The sequence below is a fragment of the Aethalodelphis obliquidens genome, unplaced genomic scaffold (assembly GCF_003676395.1).
Source record: "Aethalodelphis obliquidens isolate GAN/ISIS:26980383/991018 unplaced genomic scaffold, ASM367639v1 scaffold22, whole genome shotgun sequence".
Classification (NCBI taxonomy): Eukaryota; Metazoa; Chordata; class Mammalia; order Artiodactyla; family Delphinidae; genus Aethalodelphis; species Aethalodelphis obliquidens.
In genome coordinates, this window is record NW_020837966.1 from 3859913 (window position 1) to 3884822 (window position 24910).

Genomic DNA, 24910 nt, shown 5'->3' on the forward strand with positions numbered 1-24910 from the left:
GCGGAGCACAGGCTCCCGACGCACAGGCTTAGCGGCCATGGCTCACGGGCCTAGCCACTCCGCGGCATGTGGGATCCTCCCGGACCGGGGCACGAACCCGTGTCCCCTGCATTAGCAGGCAGACTCTCAACCACTGCGCCACCAGGGAAGCCCTGCATTTAATTTTAATCAGTTAAAATTTAAGTAGCCATACGGTGCTAGTGGTCCATATTGGATAGGGCAGGTCTGAAGCATTCTTACAAATTGATGTCCATCTTTGCAGGTATAATAATTCCATGAATGATGACCGGCTCTACTCCATTTTTATTCAAGAGATTTTAAAAACAAAGAAAAGCATTAAAAATAATATAATAAACACCATGTTCCTGTTACAAAGTTCTGTCTGTTATTCATAGTTTGCCATATTTCTTTCATCTCTTTTTTCTTTAACTCAAAGTAACAGTGCATTACTGATACCGTTGAACTCGCTTTGATGAGCACCCACATCATATTTTCCAACAGGCCCCCCCCTCTTCCCTACCATTTGCTAGTGTATCCCTCCAGGCCTTTTAAAAACATTGCAGTCCCACTACTGGGCATGTACCCTGAGAAAACCATAATTCAAAATAGTCTTGTTGGGTGGGGCTAATGGTAGACTCTGAGAGGGCTCACGCCAAGGAGTAATTCCCAGAACTTCTGCTGCTACTGTCCTTGTCCCCGTGGTGAGCCACAGCCACCCCCACCTTTGCAGGAGACCCTCCAACACTGGCAGCCGAGTGGCTGACAGGGTCTTGGTGCTCCAGCCAGGTGTCAGGCCTGAGCCTCTGAAGTGGGAGAGCCAAGTTCAGGACATTGGTCCACCAGAGACCTCCTGGCACCACATAATATCAAATGGCGAAGGCGCTCCCAGAGATCTCGATCTCAATGCTAAGACCCAGCTCCACTCAACAACCAGCAAGCTATAGTGCTGGACACTCTATGCCAAACAACTAGCAAGACAGGAACACAACCCCACCCATTAGCAGAGAGGCTGCCTAAGATCGTAATAAAGTCACAGACACCCCAAAAAACACCACCAGATGCAGTCCTGCCCACCAGAAAGACAAGATCCAGTCTCATCCACCAGAACACAGGCACCAGTCCCCTCCACCGGGAAGCCTACACCACCCGCTGAACCAACCTTACCCACTGGGGGCAGACACCAAAAACAACGGGGACTATGAACCTGCAGCCTGTGGAAAGGAGACCCCAAACACAGTAAGTTAAGCAAACTGAGAAGACAGAGAAACACACAGCAGATGAAGGAGCAAGGTAAAAACCCACCAGACTACACAAATGAAGAGGAAATAGGCAGCCTACCTGAAAAAGAATTCAGAGTAATGATAGTAAGGTTGATCCGAAATCTTGGAAATAGAATGGAGAAAATACAAGAAACGTTTAACAAGGACCTAGAAGAACTAAAGAGCAAACAAACAATGATGAATAACACAATAAGTGAAATGAAAAATTCTCTAGAAGGAATCAATAGCAGAATAACTGAGGCAGAAGAGTTGATAAGTGACCTGGAAGATAAAATAGTGGAAATAACTACTGCAGAGCAGAATAAAGAAAAAAGAATGAAAAGAATTGAGGGCAGTCTCAGAGACCTTTGGGACAACATTAAACACACCAACATTCGAATTATAGGGGTCCCAGAAGAAGAAGAGGGAATAAAAGGGACTGAGAAAATATTTGAAGAGATTATAGTTGAAAACTTCCCTGATATGGGAAAGGAAATAATCAATTCCAGGAAGCACAGAGAGTCCCATACAGGATAAAACCAAGGAGAAACACGCTAAGGCACATATTAAACTATCAATAATTAAATACAAAGGAAAAATATTAAAAGCAGCAAGAGAAAAGCAACAAATAACAAACAAGGGACTCTCCATAAGGTTAACAGCTGATCTTTCAGCAGAAACTCTGCAAGCCAGAAGGGAGTGGCAGGACATATTTAAAGTGATGAAAGGGAAAAACCTGCAACCAAGATTACTCTACCCAGCAAGGATCTCATTCAGATTCGACGGAGAAATTAAAACCTTTACAGATGAGCAAAAGCTAAGAGGATTCACGACCAAACCAGCTTTACAACAAATGCTAAAGGAACTTCTCTAGGCAGGAAACACAAGAGATGGAAAAGACCTACAATAACAAACCCAAAACGATTAAGAAAATGGTAATAGGAACATTCATATCAATAACTACCTTAAATGTAAATGGATAAAATGCTCTACCCAAAAGACATAGACAGGCTGAACGGATACAAAAACAAGACCCGTATATATGCTGTCTACAAGACACCCACTTCAGACCTAGGGACACATACAGACTGAAAGTGAGGGGGTGGAAAAAGATACTCCATGAAAGGAAATCAAAAGAAAGCTGGTGTAGCAATTCTCATTAAAATAAAGGCTATTACAAGAGACAAAGAAGGACACTACATAATGATCAAGGGATCAATCCAAGAAGAAATATAACAATTGTAAATATTTATGCACCCAACATAGGAGCATCTCAATACATAAGGCAAATGTTAACAGCCATAAAATGGGAAATCGACAGTTACACAGTAATAGTAGGGGACTTTAACACCCCACTTTCACCAATGGACAGATCATCCAAAATGAAAATAAATAAGGAAACACAAGCTTTAAATGACACATTAAACATGATGGACTTAACTGATATTTATAGGACATTCCATCCAAAAACAACAGAATACACTTTCTTCTCAAGTGCTTGTGCAACATTCTCCAGGATACATCATATCTTGGGTCACAAATCAAGCCTTGGTAAATTTAAGAAAATTGAAATCGTTTCAGTACCTTTTCCGACCACAGCGCTATGAGACTAGATGTCAATTACAGGAAAAAATCTGTAAAAAATACAAACACATGGAGGCTAAACAATACACTACTGAGTAACCAAGAGATCACTGCAGAAATCAAAGAAGAAATCAGAAAATACCTAGAAACAAGTGACAATGAAAACACGGTGACCCAAAACCTATGGGATGCAGCAAAAGCAATTCTAAGAGGGAAGTTTATAGCAATACAATCCTACCTCAAGAAACAAGAAACATCTCAAATAAACAACCTAACCTTACACCTAAGGCACTTAGAGAGAGAAGAACAAAAAAACCCCAAAGTTGGCAGAAGGAAAAAAATCAGAAAAATCGGATCAGAAATAAATGAAAAAGAAAGAAATGATAGCAAAGATCAATAAAACTAAAAGCTGGTTCTTTGAGAAGATAAACAAAAATTGATAAGCCATTAGCCAGACTCGTAAAGAAAAAAAGGGAGAAGACTCAAATCAATAGAATTAGAAATGAAAAAGAAGAGACAGCTGACACTGCAGAAATACAAAGGATCATGAGAGATTATTACAAGCAACTATATGCCAATAAAATGGACAAATTCTTAGAAAAATACAACCTTCCAAGACTGAACCAGGAAGAAATAGAAAATATAATCAGACCAATCACAAGGACTGAAATTGAAACTGTGATTAAAAATCTTCCAACAAACGAACGTCCAGGACCAGATGGCTTCACAGGTGAATTCTTTCAAACATTTAGAGAAGAGCTAACACCTATCCTTCTCAAACTCTTCCAAAATATAGCAGAGGGATGAACACTCCCCAACTCATTCTACGAGGCTACCATCACCGTGATACGAAAACCAGACAAAAATGTCACAAAAAAAGAAAACTACAGGCCAATATCACTGCTGAACATAGATGCAAAAATCCTCAACAAAATACTAGCAAACAGAATCCAACAGCACATTACAGGGATCATACACTGTGATCAAGTGGGGTTTATCCCAGAAATGTAAGGATTCTTCAGTATATGCAAATCAATGTGATACACCATCTTAACAAACTGAAGGATAAAAACCGTATGCTCATCTCAATAGATGCAGAAAAAGCTCTCAACGAAATTCAACACCCATTTATGATAAAAAAAAAAAAAATCCAGAAAGTAGGCATAGAGGGAACTTACCTCAACATAATAAATGCCATATATGACAAACCCACAGCCAACATCGTTCTCAATGGTGAAAAACTGAAACCATTTCCATTAAGATCAGAAACAAGACAAGGTTGCCCACTCTCACCACTATTATTCAACATAGTATTGGAAGTTCTAGCCACAGCAATCAGAGAAGAAAAAGAAATAAAGTGAATACAAATCGGAAAAGAAGAAGTAAAACTGTCACTGTTTGCAGATGACATGACACTCTACATAGAGAATCCAAAGATGCTACCAGAAAAGTACTAGAGCTAATCAATGAATTTGGTAAATTTGCAGGATACAAAATTAATGCACAGAAATCTCTTGCATTCCTATACACTAATGATGAAAAATCTGACAGAGAAATTAAGGAAACACTCCCATTTACCATTGCCACAAAAGAATAAAATACTAGGAATAAACCTACCTAAGAAGACAAAAGACCTGTATGCAGAAAACTATAAGACACTGATGAAAGAAATTAAAGATGATACAAACAGATGGAGAGATATACCATGTTCTTGGATTGGAAGAATCAACATTGTGAAAATGACCATACTACCCAAAGAAATCTACAGATTCCGTGCACTCCCTATCAACATACCAATAGCATTTTTCACAGAACTAGAACAAAAAATTTCACTATTTGTATGGAAACACAAAAGACTCCGAATAGCCAAAGCAATCTCGAGAAAGAAAAATGGAGGAATCAGGCTCCTGGAGTTCAAACTATATTACAAAGCTACAGTAATCAAGACAGTATGGTACTGGCACAAAAACAGAAATATAGATCAATGGAACAGGACAGAAAGCCCAGAGACAATCCCACGCACCTATGGTCACTTAATCTATGACAAAGGAGGCAAGAGTATACAATGGAGAAAAGACAGCCTCTTAAATAAGTGGTGCTGGAAAAACTGGACAGCTACATGTAAAAGAATGAAATTAGAACACTCCCTAACACCATACACAAAAATAAAATGGATGAAAGATCTAAATGTAGGCCAGACCCTATAAAAGTCTTAGAGGAAAACATAGGCAGAACACCCTATGACATAAATCACAGCAAGATCCTTTTTGACCCAGCTTTTAGAGAAATGGAAACAAAAACAAAAATTAACAACTGGGACCTAATGAAACTTTTGCACAGCAAAGGAAACTATAAACAAGATGAAAAGACAACCGTCAGAATGGGAGAAAATTTTTGCAAATGAAGCAACTGACAAAGGATTAATGTCCAAAATATACAAGCAGCTCATGCAGCTCAATAACAAAAAAACAAACAACCCAGTCCAAAAATGGGCAGAAGACCTAAATAGACATTTCTCCAAAGAAGATATACAGATTGCCAACAAACACATGAAAGGATGCTCAACATCACTAATCATTAGAGAAATGCAAATCAAAACTACAATGAGGTATCACCTCACACCGGTCAGAATGGCCATCATCCAAAAATCTACAAACAATAAATGCTGGAGAGGGTGTGGAGAAAATGGAACCCTCTTGCACTGTTGGTGGGAATGTAAATTGATACAGCCACTAGGGAAAACAGTATGGAGGTCCCTTAAAAAGCTACAAATAGAACTACCATATGACCCAGCAATCCCACTACTGGGCACATACCCTGAGAAAACCATAATTCCAAAAGAGTCATGTACCACAATGTTCATTGCAGCTCTGTTTACGATAACCAGGTCATGGAAGCAACCTAAGTGTCCATCGACAGATGAATGGATAAAGAAGATGTGGCACATATATACAATGGAATGTTACTGAACCATAAAAAGAAACGAAATTGAGTTATTTGTAGTGAGGTGGATGGACCTAGAGACTGTCATACAGAGTAAAGTAAGTCAGAAAGAGAAAAACAAATACCATATGCTAACAGATATATATGAAATTTTTAAAAAATGGTTCTGATGAACCTAGGGGCAGTATAGGAATAAAGATGCAGACGTAAAGAATGGACTTGAGGACACAGGGAGTGGGAAGGGTAAGCTGGGACGAAGTGAGAGAGTGGCATGGACATATATGCACTACCAAATGTAAAATAGATAGCTAGTGGGAAGCAGCTGCAAAGCACAGGGAGATCAGCTCGGTGCTTTGTGACCATCTAGAGGGGTGGGATAGGGAGGGTGGGAGGGAGACACAAGAGGGAGGATGTATGGGGATATATGTATATGTATAGCTGATTCACTTTGTTATAAGGCAGAAACTAACACACCATTATAAAGCAGTTGTACTCCAATAAAGATGTTAAAAAAATACTTAACAAGAACAACAATTGGAAATAGCCTTATAGCTCATGTTCTGATACAGGCACTATTGAATGTGCTTTATATATATTAATTTAGTCCTTCTAACCTTGTAATTTGGGGTCTATTATTATGCCTCTATTAAAGGTGATGAAACTGAGGCCCAGAGAAGCTAAATCACTTGCCCAAGGTCACACAGAAGTAGTAGAATCATGATTTGAACCCAGCAGTCTGCTTCCAGGGTCTGTCATGGTCCTTACCTGCTGTGCTTTACTGCCTGTAAATACTTTTACATAACACACATGTACATACACATACTACATAATGTTTTGCATGGTGGTTTTTTAAAAACTACATAAATATAATCATAGGCATGTTTAATTTTCAATATAATCTAGTCACTCAAAACTGATTCATCCACATGGTTATATAGAGAGCTCATTAATTCCTTCTAACTTCTATGGAGTATTCCATGGTGAGGCCATGCCAGATTTAATATTTAGCCCCTCCCATACTGACGAGCATTTGAGTTGTTGCAGTTTCTTTCATGACAAATGGTGCTGCAGAAGGCATCCTTATGCAGAGCTCTTTGGCCGTGTGGAAATGCGTACGGGGTCTCTAGAATCGACAGGAACCTCCTTGTCAAGTTCAGAGAGGATGCTGAGTTGACATTTTCTTAGGTGCTTCTAGGTCAGTCTCCAATGTAGCTCTATCCCTTCCTTCTTTTTTCCTAACACTTGAATTTCAAAATATGGCAAACATCCGTCAAGGACATTTTGTTAAATTGGTAGAGGAATTCACAGGGCCAGGCAATACTATTTAAAACTCAAGATGGTTATCTACTCAGAGAGAAAGCTCTTGAGAGAGGTTTTTTGGTTTATTTGTTTGTCTGTTTTTGGCCTTAACTGGGGAAAAGTACAATGTGGCTGTCAAATGCACGGAGGCTTTTCCCCTTCGTCCTTTCAATTCTCTGCTGCTGCGAACAGTTCTTTAGGGCAAGAGGGAAGATGTTTGGAGAGCCTTCCGAAGGAGATTTTGCTCAGTTTAGTCTAGCTCAAGGTATGCAAAGCATCATAGTCCCATTGCCTCTTCCAGCATATAAAAGAGCGAAACCCTTGCTTTCCTTTCTGTAATTTAAATAAATATAAATCTCAGTGCCAAAGCATCTTCCGGTTAGAGGAGAGTTGCCACCCTCAATTTAGCTGTGGGTCTCAAGCATTAATTAGTTTCAGAAAGTCTTCCCACTCCCACCCACCCCCTCCAAGTGGATGATAAATGAACTCCAACCTGAAGGACTGTGTTTTCTATGAAATGGCCCATGACAGGCCAACTGCATACCCATTCATGACTGTGTACATTGGTCCCCTCCCCCTTCCTCTGACCCAGCATGGCACAAACATAAATCCTTCTATCAGAGACAATTTTTAACATCTGTTTGGTCTTTTGAGAAAGACAACTTGAAAATAAGCTTCCCACAGATACTTTCCTGAGGGGCGTCCCACTTTCTAAGGCGGGAGGGAATTAATCATGGCTCACCTTCCATGACTGAGTCTCCACCAGCTTACCCGTTGAACCTGAAGCCCACCTTTATTAATCTGCAGACCAACACACCGAGGGCAAACTCCAAGTCCAGCTTTTCATTCACTTTTTTTCTGAATCCTACTAGTGCTTTTCTTCAATGTAGAGAACAGTTGTCGCTTTCCGGAGACACTTATTTAAGCAGCCCTTTCCTTGTCTCCATCTGGCTGGGGTTGTTTTCCATAAGAGGATCTTTTGATTGTGCTCTCCCCCTTCTTTCTCAAAGCGTCGCCCTCCCCAGGATCATCGCTGCCTTTCCCATTGAGCCGACGAGCCAGAAAAAAAATGTTTGTCAAACCTCGGTGAACAGCTGTAGCATTCAAACATGACCCCAGTGGCTCAGGCTTTTTGATTATTTAATCTGCTTGAAGTCCAGGGCACCAAAGTAAAACTATCTACTTAATCCGGTCCTGGTTTCTGAATTCTGTTGACTTACTAACCACACTGTGTCAACCCTCATTGAGTTGGGGGACACTCGCTGTGGATCCTCGATCTGGGGGTCTAGCAACAGAGCCAGCAGAGTGTGTAATATGAGGACAAATTGGCCTGCTGGAGGCTGACACGGTTTCCACAGTGCACTGTTTGGTCACCGAAGGCTTATTCAGCCAACATCCGCAGGGATTAGCTGTGTTGACAGGGTCTTGATGCCCTGAAATTCATAGCCATGGTTTCCTTTCGTGGGCATCACTGCCTCTTCTCCCTGGGGCCACAAATACTTCTCAGCTGCTTCTTTGCTTGCTCCCCCCCGCCCCACCGCCCTCACCCCCTCACTGAATTGACCTTTCGGTTTGCATGCCTTTGGAAATACTTCTCAATCTTTCATCGTTTCCCTGATGCTGAGGTTCTGGCTCTTTCCTCATTTTTCACATATAAAACAATAAAGCCGCCCCCCATGAGCATCAGGCATCAATGAACTGTGACTGTTCTCTAATTGAAGCCATTGGAAACTTTCCCACCAGGGGCTGGAACATTTCTTTGAATGTGCAAATGCCCCTCCATTTGCTGAGGTGGGATTTCAATGTCAAAGCTGCCCTTCAACATGCCAAAATGTTCCACATGCCTATGGTGAAAAAAACATGCTTTTCTTGAGGCAGTGTGAAGTGGGATCCCTGGCCCCAGGCAGTGTAATAGAGCAGTTGAGTTTGGGGTTTGGAATCAGCTGGGTCTAGATTTGAATTCGGCTTCACCATTTACCAGCTTCATGTCTCTGGGCAAGTAACTTGCCCACTGAAAACCCCTTGTCCTCATCTCTGACATGGGGATAACAGTTGTTTTTGCTTCATAAAATTGTTCCCAGGATTACATGAAGCAATACATGTCATGGCCCAGAGTGCCTTAATAAATGGTCACAATTACCCAGGAGAGTGCTTTCCAAGGCTTCTGTGCTGCTAGCATTCAACTCAACCTTGACTCAACAGGCAGGAGGGGGTCCTGACAAAAGACCAGGAGGCCTGGCCCCTTGTGCCACTCTGGCAGTACCCTTGGGCATGAAGTTGAAAATTTGGATTGTGACTATCCTTAATGGCCTGCTCTTTGGGATCCCTTTCCTCCTTTGGACAAGCCCCGTCCAGCCTCACAGAACCTAGGACACTCATCCTGCCTCCTTCCTGAAAAATCTGCTTCACTCAGCCTGTCATCCTTCGTCCTTCTCTCCAACATTCTTTGAGCGTCCGATAATACAGGGGGGAAAAGTCAGATGTAGACAACAAAGAGCCATTTAAATCTTAATAAGGGCTAAATGGTTCCTTCCTCTCTTCTTTCCCTCCCTTTTTCCTATCTCTCTACTTTCAGGAGCACAGAATTTAATAATAATTATTTGTGTGTGATACATGACCATCAGTGGCTTGTATGTAGCATTCAGTCATCAATGGGTCATAATATGACAAACACCTGTGAATCTAACACTCATTCTAAGAACTGGAAAGCTTCCAGTAACTTATATCAACCTGCATGCCTCTGTGTTTCCCAGGGCCCAGCAAGCTTTTTTTGTAAAGAGCCAGGTAGTAAATATTTTAGATGTTGAGGGCCATGCGGTGTCTGTTGCAACTACTCAACTCTGATGTTATAGCACGCAGCCAACCACAGACAATCTGTAAACAAATTGTGTGCCTGAGCCCCAGTAAAACTTTATTTACAAAGACAAAACAGGTAGACGACTAGATCGGCCCACAGGCCATAGTTTGCAAACCCTGCTCTATCCTGCTGTCTAGCCACTACTGCCACTGCTCCACCACGGCCAGCTGTCACCCACCCCAACTGCCACTGCCCCACTGGACATATCCACCACCCTGTCTCCTTCTTATCTGTAAAATGAGAGGGCTCGAGAGGATGATCTTTAGGCCCCTCTTATATCTAAAACCTTGTCATTCTGGTCAGAGTGCTTGAGTAGGCTTGAAAGGCTTTGTATTTACAGACTTCAGGGGAGCTTGGACAAAAAATTTGAGTGTCTCTTTGGGTTACAGCAGAGCTATTTAGCCATGTCCTGCAGGGCCCAGCTAGGGTCCTGGACTCAGAGGCCTGAAAAAGATGTATCTGTTGACAGCATAGCTGGGCATAGGAGACCAGGACACCTAAAGGAAAACTGCAGGCAGTCGAGGATACCTGCAGTTAAAGCCAGGCCATGTGGCTGAAGGAGGAAGCGCACTTCCGTGGTGCTTACACTCTGAGGTTGTGTGGTCTTGGGCAAACCGTTCACTTTCTCTGAGCCTCAGCTTCCTCATCTGTGGAATGCCTACCTCACAGGAGGCAGGGAGGATCAAGGGATACATGTTAAGTGCATGGTACAGGTCTGGTAAAGCAGATAATCAGAAGTGGCATCTCCTGTAAGCAGTACATCTTCTCAGCCCTCAAACAGTCTTGACTGACAGCTCCCAGCTAATCTGTGAGCACCCTGGGAATACGCAGAGAGCCCCCACCACTGCTGGTCTCCTGGGAGCAGTGGCCTACTGCCCAAAGGGGCTCTTTGGTTCAGTTGGCTCTAACGGTGATTCAAAATGGGCAGTGCACACTTGGAGTGGAAGGCTCCTGGACCTAGAAAGACTTTAGATGCAGGGGCTGATTGATTTATTCCATCTGACCTCAGCCCAGAGAACAAAGGGAGGCTGTGTGATCTGCATGCTAATACCTGCAGTGCCTGCCTTCTGTCCCTCCCTCCCTCCGTGAGCCAGAGCTGAGAAGTGGCAAGACAACTGTGCATTGAAAAGAATCACCGAGGAATGACATCACACGTCAGGTGAGGTCAAGCGACTCCCGTGAGGGGCTCCTGTACCAAGATCTAGTCAAGAGCCCAGTTCCCCACACAGACCTTGCTTCAGACACACCCTCAAAGGAATATGGTGGCTACCGTTACACTGCAATTTCAAGAATTCCCTAGTTTCTGTATATTTTTATATAAATATATTTCCTATGTGCTTTTGCCCGTTTTAAGTCAGAATGTTTCCCTATATTCTTTTGCTCATTTTAAGTCAGAAAATTTCCTCACATAAATTGGTCTACTTAACATTTCACCTCCCTCCAAAAAAAAATCAACAATTATTAACATTTAAAATGGATTGTGTCTTAAAATCCAGCAAATATGTAATAGCTCTTTCTCCCAGGTGATATTATACAGCTATTTTAAAAGAATAAGTTAGAGCTAAATATATCCACCTGGGAGGATATTCATAATAAATTGTTAGGTTAAATAAATCAATCTGAATAGGAATGCACATTGTATAGTCCCATTTATGTTGAAACAAACAAAAAAGAAAACCCAAAGGTGGAAGGATTAACTCTAAAAATGTGCGTTGGTTTGTCTGAAGATGGAGTAAGTGGGGAAGGATAGACACTAAATTGATAATACTGCTTATCTAGAGGACAGCAGTAATTTAAGAGGAAAGAGGAAAATTAACTTTTTTCTGTTTATACCTCTGCATATTCAACTTGCTACATACAACAAACACATATTACACCTGTAATTTTAAAAATACAAAGGAAATGAGCTGACTTTTGTTAAATAGCAAGAAGAGCTTCATTTTGTTCACTGGAATATTTGAGATGGCTTATCCTCTAGTTACTAGCTGTGTTATATGTGTAAATAACATCCTTAAAGTTCAGCTCCTCTCACTCTAGGAAGATTAACCCCAAAAGTGCCATCTGTCTTTCTTTGCCAAATGATCTCCACATGTGACCAGACCTTATAACTCAAAGGAGCACTTCTCCCAGTTTTAATGTCTGCTTTGGTGAAATTTTGGCAAAGTGCTCCCCCCATCCCCATCAGTGGGCCCCATCCAAAGCAGGTGCTGTGGTGATCTGATGTGGGGTAGGCAGCCAGGCCGAGTGACAGCTGCAGCCCAGGATAGCCTGGAAGAGGCCCTTGGTACCACAGATCGATGCAGAAATTTCATTTAATTATGAAGAGAGATTGGGCACTTGGAAAATATTTCCCTGCGGTTGTGGATGACCAAACAGCACCTAGGTATAAAATTTATACAGAGCTTTTTAAAAGACCTCAGTGTTATTTTCTCCTTTCTTCCTTCCTTCCCTCCTTCCTTGTTTCTTTTTTTCTTTTTCTTTTTGGTCATATGAAACATATAGCAAGAGAACTAGAAATATATATTTTAAATGGCTATCATATCATTCGTTCAGTGCTTACAATGGGCCAGATATTGCTAGGGATTTATATTAGGTAAATTATAAATCCTTAATGTAACTGCTGTAACAAATAAACCTCCAGATCTCAGTGGCTCCACACAACAACTTATTTATTGTTCTTATCACAGTCTAGCTCAGGTTGACAGGGGCCAGGCTCCGGTACAGTCATTCAGGGACTCAGGCTCCTTCCATCTTGCCACTGTGCCTTCCTCTTAGTTCTCAGAGTTCTCACCATTAGCTGACTGATGGTGGAAGAAGATGAGGACCCGGCGTTGGCCAGGCCTGGAAATGGTACTTATCAGTGCACTTACATTCCACTGGCCAGAAAAAAATCACATGATCATATTTAACAGCAAGGGAGGCTGGGAAATGTAGTCTAGCTGTGTGTTTTGGAAGAAGAGTCGTCACAGGTGTTGGAGAGCATTAGCAGTCTCTGCCTCCACATTTTATTTGCATTATATCACTTAAAGTTGACAATAACTCACTAGTCTATAAGCTTAAGATGGTTTCTTTGATTTCTTCCCATAGTTTCTACAATACCATGTAGTATGCACATGAAATTAATGTTGAATGAATGAACAACAAAACTAAAGCGCAGAAAAGTTAAGCAACTTGCTCAAAGTCTCCAGTGTATTTATTGCAAACACATGGATTGTGAGCATCCATATTAGGTAAAATATTCAGGGAACCTATAGTTTTATGTATTTTATGGCTTAAGATCTTTTTAAAAAATATAATCCATTCTTTTTTATGGTAAGCTACAAATTTTATTATCTGGAAGTTCTAACTAACTGAGAAGATAAAAACACGGTTCCTTTTGAGCCATTCGGCCGAAAATCAAGGCTGCCATATGGTTTCTCTAGTAAGAAGGTAGGAAGGATATGTGTACCTCCTCATTCTTTCTTGCCTTTTGGATAAGGTAAAAATTCAGGTTCAAGGACTTCCTAGGGTCATTCAGTTTACTTCATATGACTATCCACAGAGTTTAAATTCCTTTTACCTGGCCTTGGGATGTTTGATAAAATGAGTGGAATAGTGGATATGAAATGTGTGCCTCCAAGCTCCCTAAAGCTAAGGAAGACAGTGGCCAGAATGCATGAGACTACTTCTTAGCATCTACTTGTCTAGTGAGCCCAGGTCTGAGCTAGGGGCCATGGGAACTAGGAAAGACATAGCACGCTGGCTCTTGGCCTTCAAAGAACTTACCAGTTTGGAGGGTGCTGTTTAGCAATTCTTACTTATTTTATCAGTCAATGCTGATCGTCTCATCACCTTGCACCTGTTAACCCATGTGAAAACTGTACATGACTTGCTTGGACACCGACACTGTCCAACTCTCTGAGAACCAAGTCTTGGAAGTCCTTTGGCTGATAGCGGAGGCAGACCTAGATGCTTTTTCTTTTTTGGTCTGTCCACTATGTCAAGGTTAGAGGAAGTAGACTTCCCATTCCAATGTCTTCCCAGCCTCAGCCTCCCAGCAGTTGGTTTGCCTGCATACTGGATGTATGTGAAGATAAAGATGCATTTCAGATAAGTATGATTAAAGGTAATTAGTGAGCTCATACAGCTGGTGGAATAAACACAGGCAGATGCTGGTTGATATAAAGCTAATGAAAGAAACAAAAGGATCAAGAAATATGGCAGCTTAGGAAGCCTGGCCAAGGCCTCACACTGACACATTGTTTTACTTAGATCTTTTGATTGGCTACTTTTGTCCTTGCCCCAAGAATATAAATTGGAATCAAATTCATGTTCATGTTTGATTGTTTACTTATGTTACACATAAAATGAGTGTTTTGTGCAGCTCTTCTTGGTAATTTTTTATTTGCTTTTGTACTTTTATTATAACATGATAAAAGTCCAGTTTTTGAAATAGATGACAATGTGTTTTTCATATTTTCAAGTTATAGCAGTGTATGTATATTGTGATGAAATAATGAATCTGTGTTGTGCCATTTTCTCTTTAAAGTTTGCTCTATGTTGGCTCTTTGCTACATGTAGCTTGAAAATGTTCTGGAAAACACAGTTGTCTCAGGCAGGATTTACACTGTAACTCACCAATTATAGATTCCAAACTTTAGGAATCCTTTTCATTATTCCAGGCTTCATCTGCCCCATTATTTCATTTTAGAACACTATCCCTATTAAAAGAATGGAATCTGGAGTGAAACCATCTAGATTCAAATGCTGTCTCCAACATTAACTGGCTCCATGACCTTGAATGAGTTATTTAATTTCTCTGATCTTCAAATTCATCGTCTGTACAAAGGAACCCAACTGGCAGATTTGCAAGGAGGATTAAATAATATTTTAATGTAAAAATCTTAACAAAAAATGCCTCTGCACCTAACAATACATTCTCTATTAATGTGTCTGTATGACATGTATCAACTAGGCACTTAGGCTGTATCTACTTGCACTAATCTGTTTGGAACAAAAACAAACAAGTTAAATGCAAAGGAGCGTTTTGCCTGTGTGACAGAGTTCGCCATCTTTTAGGATTATAAAGCACGCGTGTATGTGTATTTGCCTGGAATCATTCGCAGTCTGAGTGAATTTGTGCTCTACATATCTCTGCTTGTCATCAAAATAGTTCCACAAACAAAAGAAAGTTGGTTGTTGGTGTTGTGCGACTGCAGCCTTCATGTGGGACTTTTGTTAACAAGATAAAGGTCCTGCATTGACTCTGATGCAGCTTTCTTCCAGGTTTATAACAGTCAGCTTCCCATTCCAGTGCAACAGTAATGGTCTCATCCTTTCATTTCATCCAGGAAGCCCATATTGGGTCACCTACTATGTGCACATGCTGTTATTTTTTTTAAGGTTTACCTACCAATCTTTCCTCTAGTTAGTCCGTCCTTGGTAGGAGGCCCTTTTCCCCATCCTTGTGTAATTAGAGAAAACATGTAGTCATCTCCCCAGGGCTGTTTAGCTTTCATGATGAAGCATGACTATCAGAGTCTCGAGGTTGATACGAGTGGAAACATTTGTGTTCAACAAGCAGGCTCCTCCATGTGTTGTCAACATTTCATTTGTGATTCTAATTAGGGCCGAGGAGAAAATAAACTCAGTGTACTGCTCTCCACTGCTATAGCTGATGTTTATAAGTTTCTATCCATGGCCCTGGGTTGCTCCTACCATGAAGGCATTTGGCAATACAGCTGCGTGCTGCTGCCGTGTGTGATGAAGAGCTAAGATGGGTAAATCTACTGGGACATTACTAAGAATGAGCAATGTAGGTGTTTACTTCTTAGAGACTGGAGTTTCTTTAGTTTCTTTATTTTTTGACACTTTAAATGTTCCTGAAAGTGAAAACACCCTTATGTAAAAATAGGGTATGTTAGAGGCACTCTCATTGTGACCCCTATCTCATCTCATCTTCTCTGAAAGTCTGCTATAAATTTCATTGTGTATTATTTCTTTATTAAGGAGGCATCTATTGAGCGTTCCTGACCTGTTAATCTCTGTGTTTGAGGATATTATGGGCATGAAAATAAGACAGCAAAATAGATGGACCTACAGTCCAAATGGCCCCTACAGTCTCACAAGGAGACATACATATTTTCAAATATATGAAAAACTACAGCCATGAAAAGTGCTAGGAAGAGGAGGTACATGATGTTGTAAGAGAATATAGTCAGGGAATCTGACTTGGTAGCTTGGGGCAGCCATCCCTATGGATGTTTTAACCAGCTGAAATCTGAAGGATGGGCTAGACTTCAATGCAGAAAAGAAAAGTGATGATGAGGTAAAGTCATTCCAGGTGAAGACATGGCATGTGTAAGGCTGACAGGCCAGAGAGATGGCACAGTGCCCTAGAGCTACTGGGAGGCCAGTATGACTACAGCACAGAGGGTGAGGGGAGAGCTCGGGCAGGCAGATCCTGGAGAAGAGGTGAAGAAGCTGGTTGTGGAGCCCCATGCCCCCATCTTCCACTATAACTGTGTTATTGATTTTGAAAAGCTCTCTCTCCCTCTCCCCACCACCCTCACACACACACCCACCCACCCACACACACACCCCTCTGCAAGAATGCTGCTTCCTGGTGTGGGGGTCGGGGTTAGAGCCCTGCACTGAGCCCTGTACTGTATGTTGGGAGGTGCTGTCGCTTCACAGGCAGTGTCCTTTGTCAACTCCACCGTCTCACCGTAACTAAAGAGATGCATCTTGCTGTCCTTCATATGCTTCTTGGGAGAGGTAGAGAGGATTGCAACTCTGCAAGCATTATGAAATCTCAGTACACATATGTCAAACCCTGAGCTTTTCCTTATAGATTGTGGCTGTGGGCGAATCCATTCCACACATGCCTGAGGGGCTGCAGAATGGAGCCGTCAGCCTCCTCACACAGGGAGTCAAGGAGGAGTCGGCCCTGCTGGGGCACTGAGGCTACTTTGATGGAACAGAACTTTTCCTCCTGAGTAATCCTGTGCATGTAAGTGTGGATGTGATACCTAGCATTCCAGGGGTGGCAAATAGGTGCTTGAGGTAACATTTGTGGGCCCAGGTGGTCCCACCCAGCAATCCTATGGAGCCCAGCATGGCCTTAGAATCCTTTCCAGCTCAGTAGTCGAGACAGACAACTGGTGGCATTCTGCTAACATAATCCTAGTTGCTGTTCCTGAAGCAGATCCTTGCCATTCTCAGAAGTGACTGATAAGTCTGGAATACAAAGCCAAGGGCCAATTTGCTGAGGGGAGAATTTGAATCACGCCCTAGGAAGCTACTGACTGAGCCCACCTACCCCTCCAGCTTCTACATCTTGATGTAAACTTGGTATTTTCTCCTTGTCCTTGTAAACATGGTAATTTTTCTACAGTGATAAAAATAAGCTCTTTAGTTTTTAAAATGGACTTCAAAAATGACAGACAAATTATTAGGACACACTCAAACAGAAGTTAGGTTTGTGGTCTGTGCATTTGCACAGGAAACCCCTGGCATGCACTAGAAATATGATTAAGTCAGGGGATGGCACAGGCATTTTGTGTTTCTCAATTTGGGCGTGTGGGTGATCCCCAGGTAGAGCTCCTTGTGATTGTCAGGTGTCTGCTGGGAGTGGCAGGTCAGCAGTGAGCTCATGTAGGTTATCTTGCTGAAACTTCCCCAGCAGAGCAGGTCCACTGGCTTAAGAAAATGAAGTACCTGGTCCAGAAGAAGTCCATCTGAAAGGGTAACAAAGGTTGGACCACACACTGGGACCAAGAGGAAACAATCTAATTTCCCGGTTTTTTCTCTGCTCTTCCATCACATTAGAGGCGGCAGAGTGCTATCATTAGCAGCTTATTCTTTGTTTGGTTCCTCCTCTGTCTTGAAGTTCAATTGCTCTGACTGACACAGTAAGTCCCTAAATTCTCAGGGCTGAATTGAGACATCTAAAACTCATAGAAGACTCAGAAAATCTCTGGCACGTGGTGCTTTACCTGGAGACCATCACGAGTTCCTCCTCCATTCCAGGAGTGGAACTATTATTTTCTGCATCTTACTGAAGGAAAACCTGAATCTTAGTGAGGGTGTCACTTGCCAGAGATCAGTTTGTCAGTAGGAGAGTGGGAACTTGAGCCTGCATTCCCTGATTTCAAAGCCTTTTAACTCCTGTGTTCTTTTATTGCATCTTATTCTTTTCGTCAGCAAAGGACGGGCCCTAAAAGAGACTTAGCTCAGACACAACGGACTTGGTAGAATAATGCGCTCACCCCTACCCAGCAAGACCTCTGCCTTTGTAGGTCTCCATTGCCCATTGCTTCTCGGGGCTAAGGGCCACCAAGAGAAGAGGACAGTTTGCCACCTGTCTGTTCTGGGAAAGCATCTTGGGGCCAGAGGTGAAGAAAGCAGGGCACTTTGTGCATGGAGCTAGCGTTAATCTGGTCCATCCCCAGAACGGCACTGTCAGTCAGATCTCGGCCGTATTTGTCATGGCTGCTCCCCTCTTCAGAAGCTGCCCCCACAGGCCCACCCTCTCTTCATCGCTGGGCAGCTAGGGGAGAACTCCCTTTGATCTCTAGACTGGTAGCAGGAAAAGGCTGACATTTTGTGGGCTTCCTCCTGCCCCTCTGCCAGGCGGTTGTTTGGACAGCCACATGAACAGAGCCCCTTGGTCACGCTGGCTTTAAACATCCAGACTCAAGACAGAGGAGCATGGCATGGGAGAAGGTAGAAGTGTCACGACCACTGCCTTCACACTGAGGGATTCTCGGTCATAATGCAGAGGAGAGGATACTGGGACTCAGGTCTGAGCAGATAAGCAGCTCTAAAAAAGGAAGAAGATGGAGAGGATGGAGGTGACCTGACCACCATCCCACTGGACAGCTGGCCTTCCAGGGTCAAGAAAGAACCACACACCTGCCACGTTGGTTTATAGCCTTGATCTGCAACTCCACGCCCTGAATAAAAGGTGTCGGCCTGGAAACGGATCAGCTAACTTTTGAGATACATCCACAGTTTAAAAAAGTAAGACAGGTAGCTCTTGGGAGACTTTGACTCTTTTCTACTTATCCTCCTTCACAAAGGAAAGTTTTCGAGTCAAGTAATTCTGAATAGGGAACATTTGTCTTAAAAATATATTCGACTTCCCTATAGTATAGTATACTTTGATGCATTAAAATACAGCTCGCCCCACTCAGATTACTGCTTCGGTGCCTACTGCTATAACATTAAACTATTCCTCGCTGATACTTTATTAAGCTCCACCAGCATTTCACATGCAGACATCTCACAGAGCTTCGGGCCATATGTTGTATATGCTGTCAGGCTGAACTCTGACTTTAGTCCTTAAAGCCCCCTTCCCCTGTATCTTTATATAGTGCAGCATTTTCAAAAACTTTGCTACAGGCTACACCCAAATTGTGGACTGGTGGAAGTAAACGCCTCTGGTTGTGTAGGTGTGAATACCTAAAAAGGAAAAAAAAAAAAAGGGTTGTTTTATGAAAAGTTCTTGTTTCCTGGACATCACCTTTACATTTATTCTGTATTTGATATTATTATTTTTTGACCATTTTTGGGGAGAGATGGAATTTTTTTGAAACCATATGCAAAAAAGGGTGTGCATTTATGCACAGTGAGATCAGCTCTCTAGCAGGGAGCTAAAGGTATCTGTATGTTTGCATTTTGAAAAATCGATGGGTATAGCCATAAATGCCGATTCTTTTAACAAGACTAACTTTGTCATTTAATAAGGGAGATTATTTCATAGATTTAAAACCAGTTAACACATTTAAAACTTGATAAGACAAGGCAATCCTGGTATGTTTCCTGTTCTCCAGTGATTAAAGCAAATCGAACGCTGAGACTAGGGGAGGTTTTCTCATGGTAAGAGTAATGCCATGAATGTTTCTCCTGGTAATGCAATTAGGAAATATTGGCCCCAGTTAATGTAACTTAAACAAAACATGTTGTCCTCGTCAAACTTGTTCAAGTTGTTAAACAGGCAAAGCCTTGTCCAAAAAGTTAAAAAACAGGGGCATATAGTGTTTCCATGGAAACTCTGTTAAAATACTGATTTGTGGATATGATCATAATCAGCCCCATAATCTAATATGACTGAATTAAATGAAAAAGAACCTCAGTTATGAAGTAAGCCCCCTGTGCAAGAGTGTTCTTACACATGCAGAAAACATATGGATCCTGAAGGACGTTATTTTCAAACTACTTATTGGCGCAGGGATGGACCGTTAAGACTTTGGTTTTGTCTGTCGCGTTTCTCCCCCTTCATTCATTGTTCCTCTTTTTTTAATGCTGGAATTATGCGGGGGAGCAGTAAATAAAGTCTTGATGACATTTGGATTTCTTAATATGTATCATTGCTCCCCACACAATACTCCATATTGTTTTCATTGTCTTTTTTGACAAAAGAAGATAACCCAAGATATTTAACCACTTGTGGGACGTTACGAGATTAGGTTTTATTAAGGTAATAGTTTTTTCCCACTAATGGGATCTTGGTGGAAGATCTATTCTAACCGAATTTTAATGATTCAGCTTCAAATGAATGGCTTTGACCTCTAGGGGCAAGGGCCCATGCCGAGGGTTGGGGTGAGTGTCCCTGGGACTCTGGGCAGAGACTTCAAGGACGTGCACTGGCCTCCCCGCCACACCGTTCCACGGCTCAGTTTGCACCTGTCTGGGCTGTAGTAAAAATGGAAACTGCTCACCATGGGATAAACTTCATTCTGGTACCATAGCAAAGACAGCTGTCTTTCAGCAAACTTACTTGATTTATTTGGCAGTTGTTCCACCCAGAGACAGTCACGGGTGGTATTGGTGGCCTCAGTTTCCTTCTCGAAAAACTATGTCCTTGGTCATGTACGAACTTCAAATGGGGTTTACCGTGTGATTATTAGCAAGAGCCTGGCAATCATTTGCACCTTAGCTTCGCATCCTAGAGCATCTGTAGAAAGGCTCTGTGATAGGGCAGTGACATGCGAATGCATCCCCAAACAGGTGTGTCCGTACATATCACACCAGTGTAGTCCCTGGATGTGTGGGGCATGGGTTCTAAGGTCACAGCATGTCTGAGATTTACTTTTTGGACAGAGATGTGCCAAGCAGAGTCAGACAAAGCGCAGAGATTCAGACCCTGACCCAAGGAGCAGAGACTGACTTCTCCCTATGTTCTCCCATCCACCTCCCAGAGCGGTTTTGCCTTCCAGGTGTGCACACCTCTTCTTATTTGGACACAGGGAGGAATAAACAATGAGAAAAGTAGGTCAGGCCTGAGAATTGTGCCAGGAGCTTGAATCTGCTGATTATTTACTCCCCTTAACGTTTCACTTTTATTTCTAATTAACTTGGGTTTATAGCAAAGTAATGTATGAACACAGTTTTTAAAAATTAAATAGTACTAAAAAGAAGCTTACACAGAGAACAAACAGGCCCTTGACCCACCACTCCCCCTCCACTCCCAGCCCCTAGTCCCACTTCCCAGAGGCAACAGCTTCCACCTCTCTTAGCAGCTCTATTTCTCATTAGCAAATTGAAATTACTGGGGTTTATTTAATATCAGAGATTGTTCATTTACTTCCTTTAATACCCAGTACTTTGGATTCCTTACACCAGCCCTTCTTACCTTCTCACTATTCCACCAGCACAGCTGCATACCTATCTCATAGTTTCTGATTAATTAGATAGTGATTATATTATTAGGCCCATGTATGTATATTCCCTACTGTGTTAAATTGTATGCTATTGTGTGTTTTCTTTTTTATGATATTTTTCCCTGGACTGAAAAATCTGTGTGCCTTTTTACTTGCTTAGTTTTCCTTCAACCCATCCCTATTTTTCCCCCATGTGTTTCATCAGATATCTCAAATGCCTGTTATGACTATTTCCTAGATATTCAGTTTTCTGTTATTTCGTCATTCTTTGGAGAGACCTTGCTCCCTGCACCTGCTGCCATTCTGTTGCAGTCTGGATAGTTGCTCCCCAGTCCTGCTGGGCAGCTGGGTTCCTAAGTTATCCCTTCACCATTTTCCTCTGCTGTAACCGTCTTTATCCTAGAGCCATGTCTTCCTTTTTTTCTGACTCAATTACTCATTTTGCTCACATTCTCCAGTAGTTTTCTTAGAAAGGAAGAGAAAATGTTTTCATCCCTTATAGCATTAAAAACACCCTAATTCTGCTCCTATACATAATTATCATGTGGCTGGGTATAAGATTCTGCACTGGAGATCATTTTCCCTCAGAATTGTGAAGGCATTGCTCCATTTTCTTTTGACTTCCAGTGTTATTGTTAAGAAGTCTGATGCTATTCTGATTCCTATGATATGACCAAGTTTCCCAACCTCCATCCCAGAAGCTTTCAGAATGAACTCTGGGTCTCTAGTGTCCTGAAATACCGTGATGCTGTGGGTCCCCCTCACTCATTGTGTTGGGCATTTTGCAAGCTCTTATGATTTAGAAATGAATATTCTTCAGCTCTAGGAAGTCTTCTTATGTTATTTTTCCAAATCTGTTTGTTTTATTTATTTTTCTGAGAGATTTTCTTTTTCCAACTTTTTTTTTTGCTCTTAAACCTGTTTATTTTGACACTTTTCTTTTCAATTTCCAAGAGTTCTTTTTTACAGCAGCCTCTTGTTGTTCCAAGGACACAATGCCATCTTTGATCTCTCGGAATATATTGTCTAAAGTTGTTGGGTTGTTTTCCTGCTGTTTGTGCTATTAACTTGAACTCATTTTTTTTTCTGCTAGTTTCTGTCTTTCTTTTTCGTGTTAAAGGCTCCCCACAAATATGTGTGGCCTAAGTTCTTATTTAGCAGTGAGGCACCAAAATGCTGATTGAAAATTTCCCCACCAATGGGCTTTACTTTTGGGTGAATCGATGGGAACCCAGCCAATTTGGGGAATGGGAATATGCTAGCAGCTCTAAGACTCACTGTTGAATGAAAAGAGGTACAGAAGGGGAAGGAAGTAGAAGCAATGTGAGGGACAGAAGCAGTGTGAGGGATAGAAGCAATGTGAGGAACCATTAAGAGCAGGAAAGAAGATGAATATAACCATTCCAGTGGAGAAGAAAAATTAAAAGTGTAATTTAACAAAGAAGAAAAGCAGGTTCACACGCACTAATGCCTTGCTCCAGAATACCAAAAAATAATGACAGCGGCTATGTGACTTCAGGGAAACTGGCTCCAAACCTAGGAGGAACAAGGGTTTTGCCCAACATTGGAAAAACACCTTGCTTTGCCCTCTTCTCCAATGAATGCGAAGAATCCAATCCTTTCTAAAACAGTTGAAACAAAGGAACAGATAAAAGGTAAGAAATGCAGCTTTGGAAGCAGATGCGGTTTATTAAAAAGAATCCCTGGGACTGTTTAGTCCCCAACTGAGATTACTCTGAAGGAACAGAGCTCTAGGGTGAATGATCTTCAGCTGTAATTGTAATACTCTGTGGATAAAAATAGTTAAGCATTGTGAAAAATTAATCTGCCTGTGACAGTAGTGCATTTAAGATGATTAGAGTTATCTGGAGAGCCTTAGGCAGGGAATCGGCAGCTCTTTGCTCTTGCCTGCTCTAAGCAGTGACAATTCAAGGAGGGTTTCCATGTTTGATTATAGGATCAATTGGTGAGAGGGGGAGGGGGGATAGTGAGAGAGTTCCAAGGGGACTTTGTGGATCTGAGAACCTGTTGCTGGGGAGGGGACGGTAAATTGCTGGCAGAAGGGTCATCATTAATCCTTTCTGGAGCCCCATAAGGAAAGTGATCTTCCATTCTAGGGGTTATTATCAGACCGAAGCTAACAATTCTTGTATTCTCACTATGCACCAGACGCTGTGCTCTATCTGACTTTATCATCCCAGCTTTTACAACCAAGCAGAGGGAGGTTAAACGCTGGATTCTAACCCTGAGCCCACCATTAGTCTGTGCTGCCTCTTGACTCTTTCAGTAGACTAAAGGAACAGGAAAAGGGTAATCTTTCAAGCAGTACTAAGGCAAACCTAAGAGACACAAAACAAGGAGCACAAAATGCTGTAGCTGGGGCTTGCTGGACAGGGAGAAAGGAAAGGAGTTGCAGAGTCAGGCTGGGCTACCCATGCAGGGTAGGGCTTTGCAGGAGTCACTGGGGCATTTTTGCCCGAAAACCTGCAGGAGAGTATTGTGTCTGTGGTACAGCAGCATGGATCCACAGCATCCTGACTGCTAGATATCCCCCCAAATTGCCTGGTGCCCTGGGGAAGGACCCTGGTCACAGTGTGGAGATGGTAGAGACCTAACAGTATGCAAAGGGAGTCCTCGCTCTGACTGTACCCCATGAAAATAGGAGGTCCTCAATCTATCAGCCAGGACTTGGTCCTAGGAACAGAAGCTACTCTAAGTATTCCAAGTATAAAGGACTTGAATACAGGGAATAAGAAGCTTTTATAATCACTGAAGGGTGGAGAGATGTGGGTCAAGAAGCATCCATGCAGATGGCTCTTAAGAATTCACATGGGATCTGCTTCAAACTTCACATCTGCCAGCACATCTGCCTGCAACTGCCTCCAAAGCCACATGGCGTCTGTCTCTTTGCTGCCTCTAAAACTAGTTGACAACTCTCTAGTTGACAAACCCTAATCCAGAGCCACAAATGGAGGAGATTCTGGGAAATGCAGTCCTAGCTTTTCTTCTTCAGTGCAGGACAGGCCTCCTAAGGAGGAGGTGGTGATGTCAACTTGAATATCACCCACCAATACCCTGGAACTTCCTATGACCTCAAGTTACAATGGCATTCTATTTGTACCACTATTCACCACCACCACCACCCCCTCCCCCCGCCACCAACAAGCCCACTGTTTTTTGGTTGTCTTGATGATGGGGTAAGATAAGAAACTTTTAACCTGGGAAAGTTTAGGTATGTGTGAGCCTAGGGTCCATTCCAGGTGACCTCCTGAGATCCCAACAAGCTAAGTGGTTCTCTCACTGTATCAACTCATACCCTGGCT

At 42.2% G+C, this 24910-nt stretch overlaps 1 protein-coding gene across 1 annotated transcript in view; it reads left to right on the forward strand.

Moving 5' to 3' along the window:
* The window catches only part of CACNA2D3 (calcium voltage-gated channel auxiliary subunit alpha2delta 3), an 899902-nt gene that overhangs the window by 669093 nt on the left and 205899 nt on the right, over window positions 1–24910 (forward strand). The window lies entirely within an intron of this gene.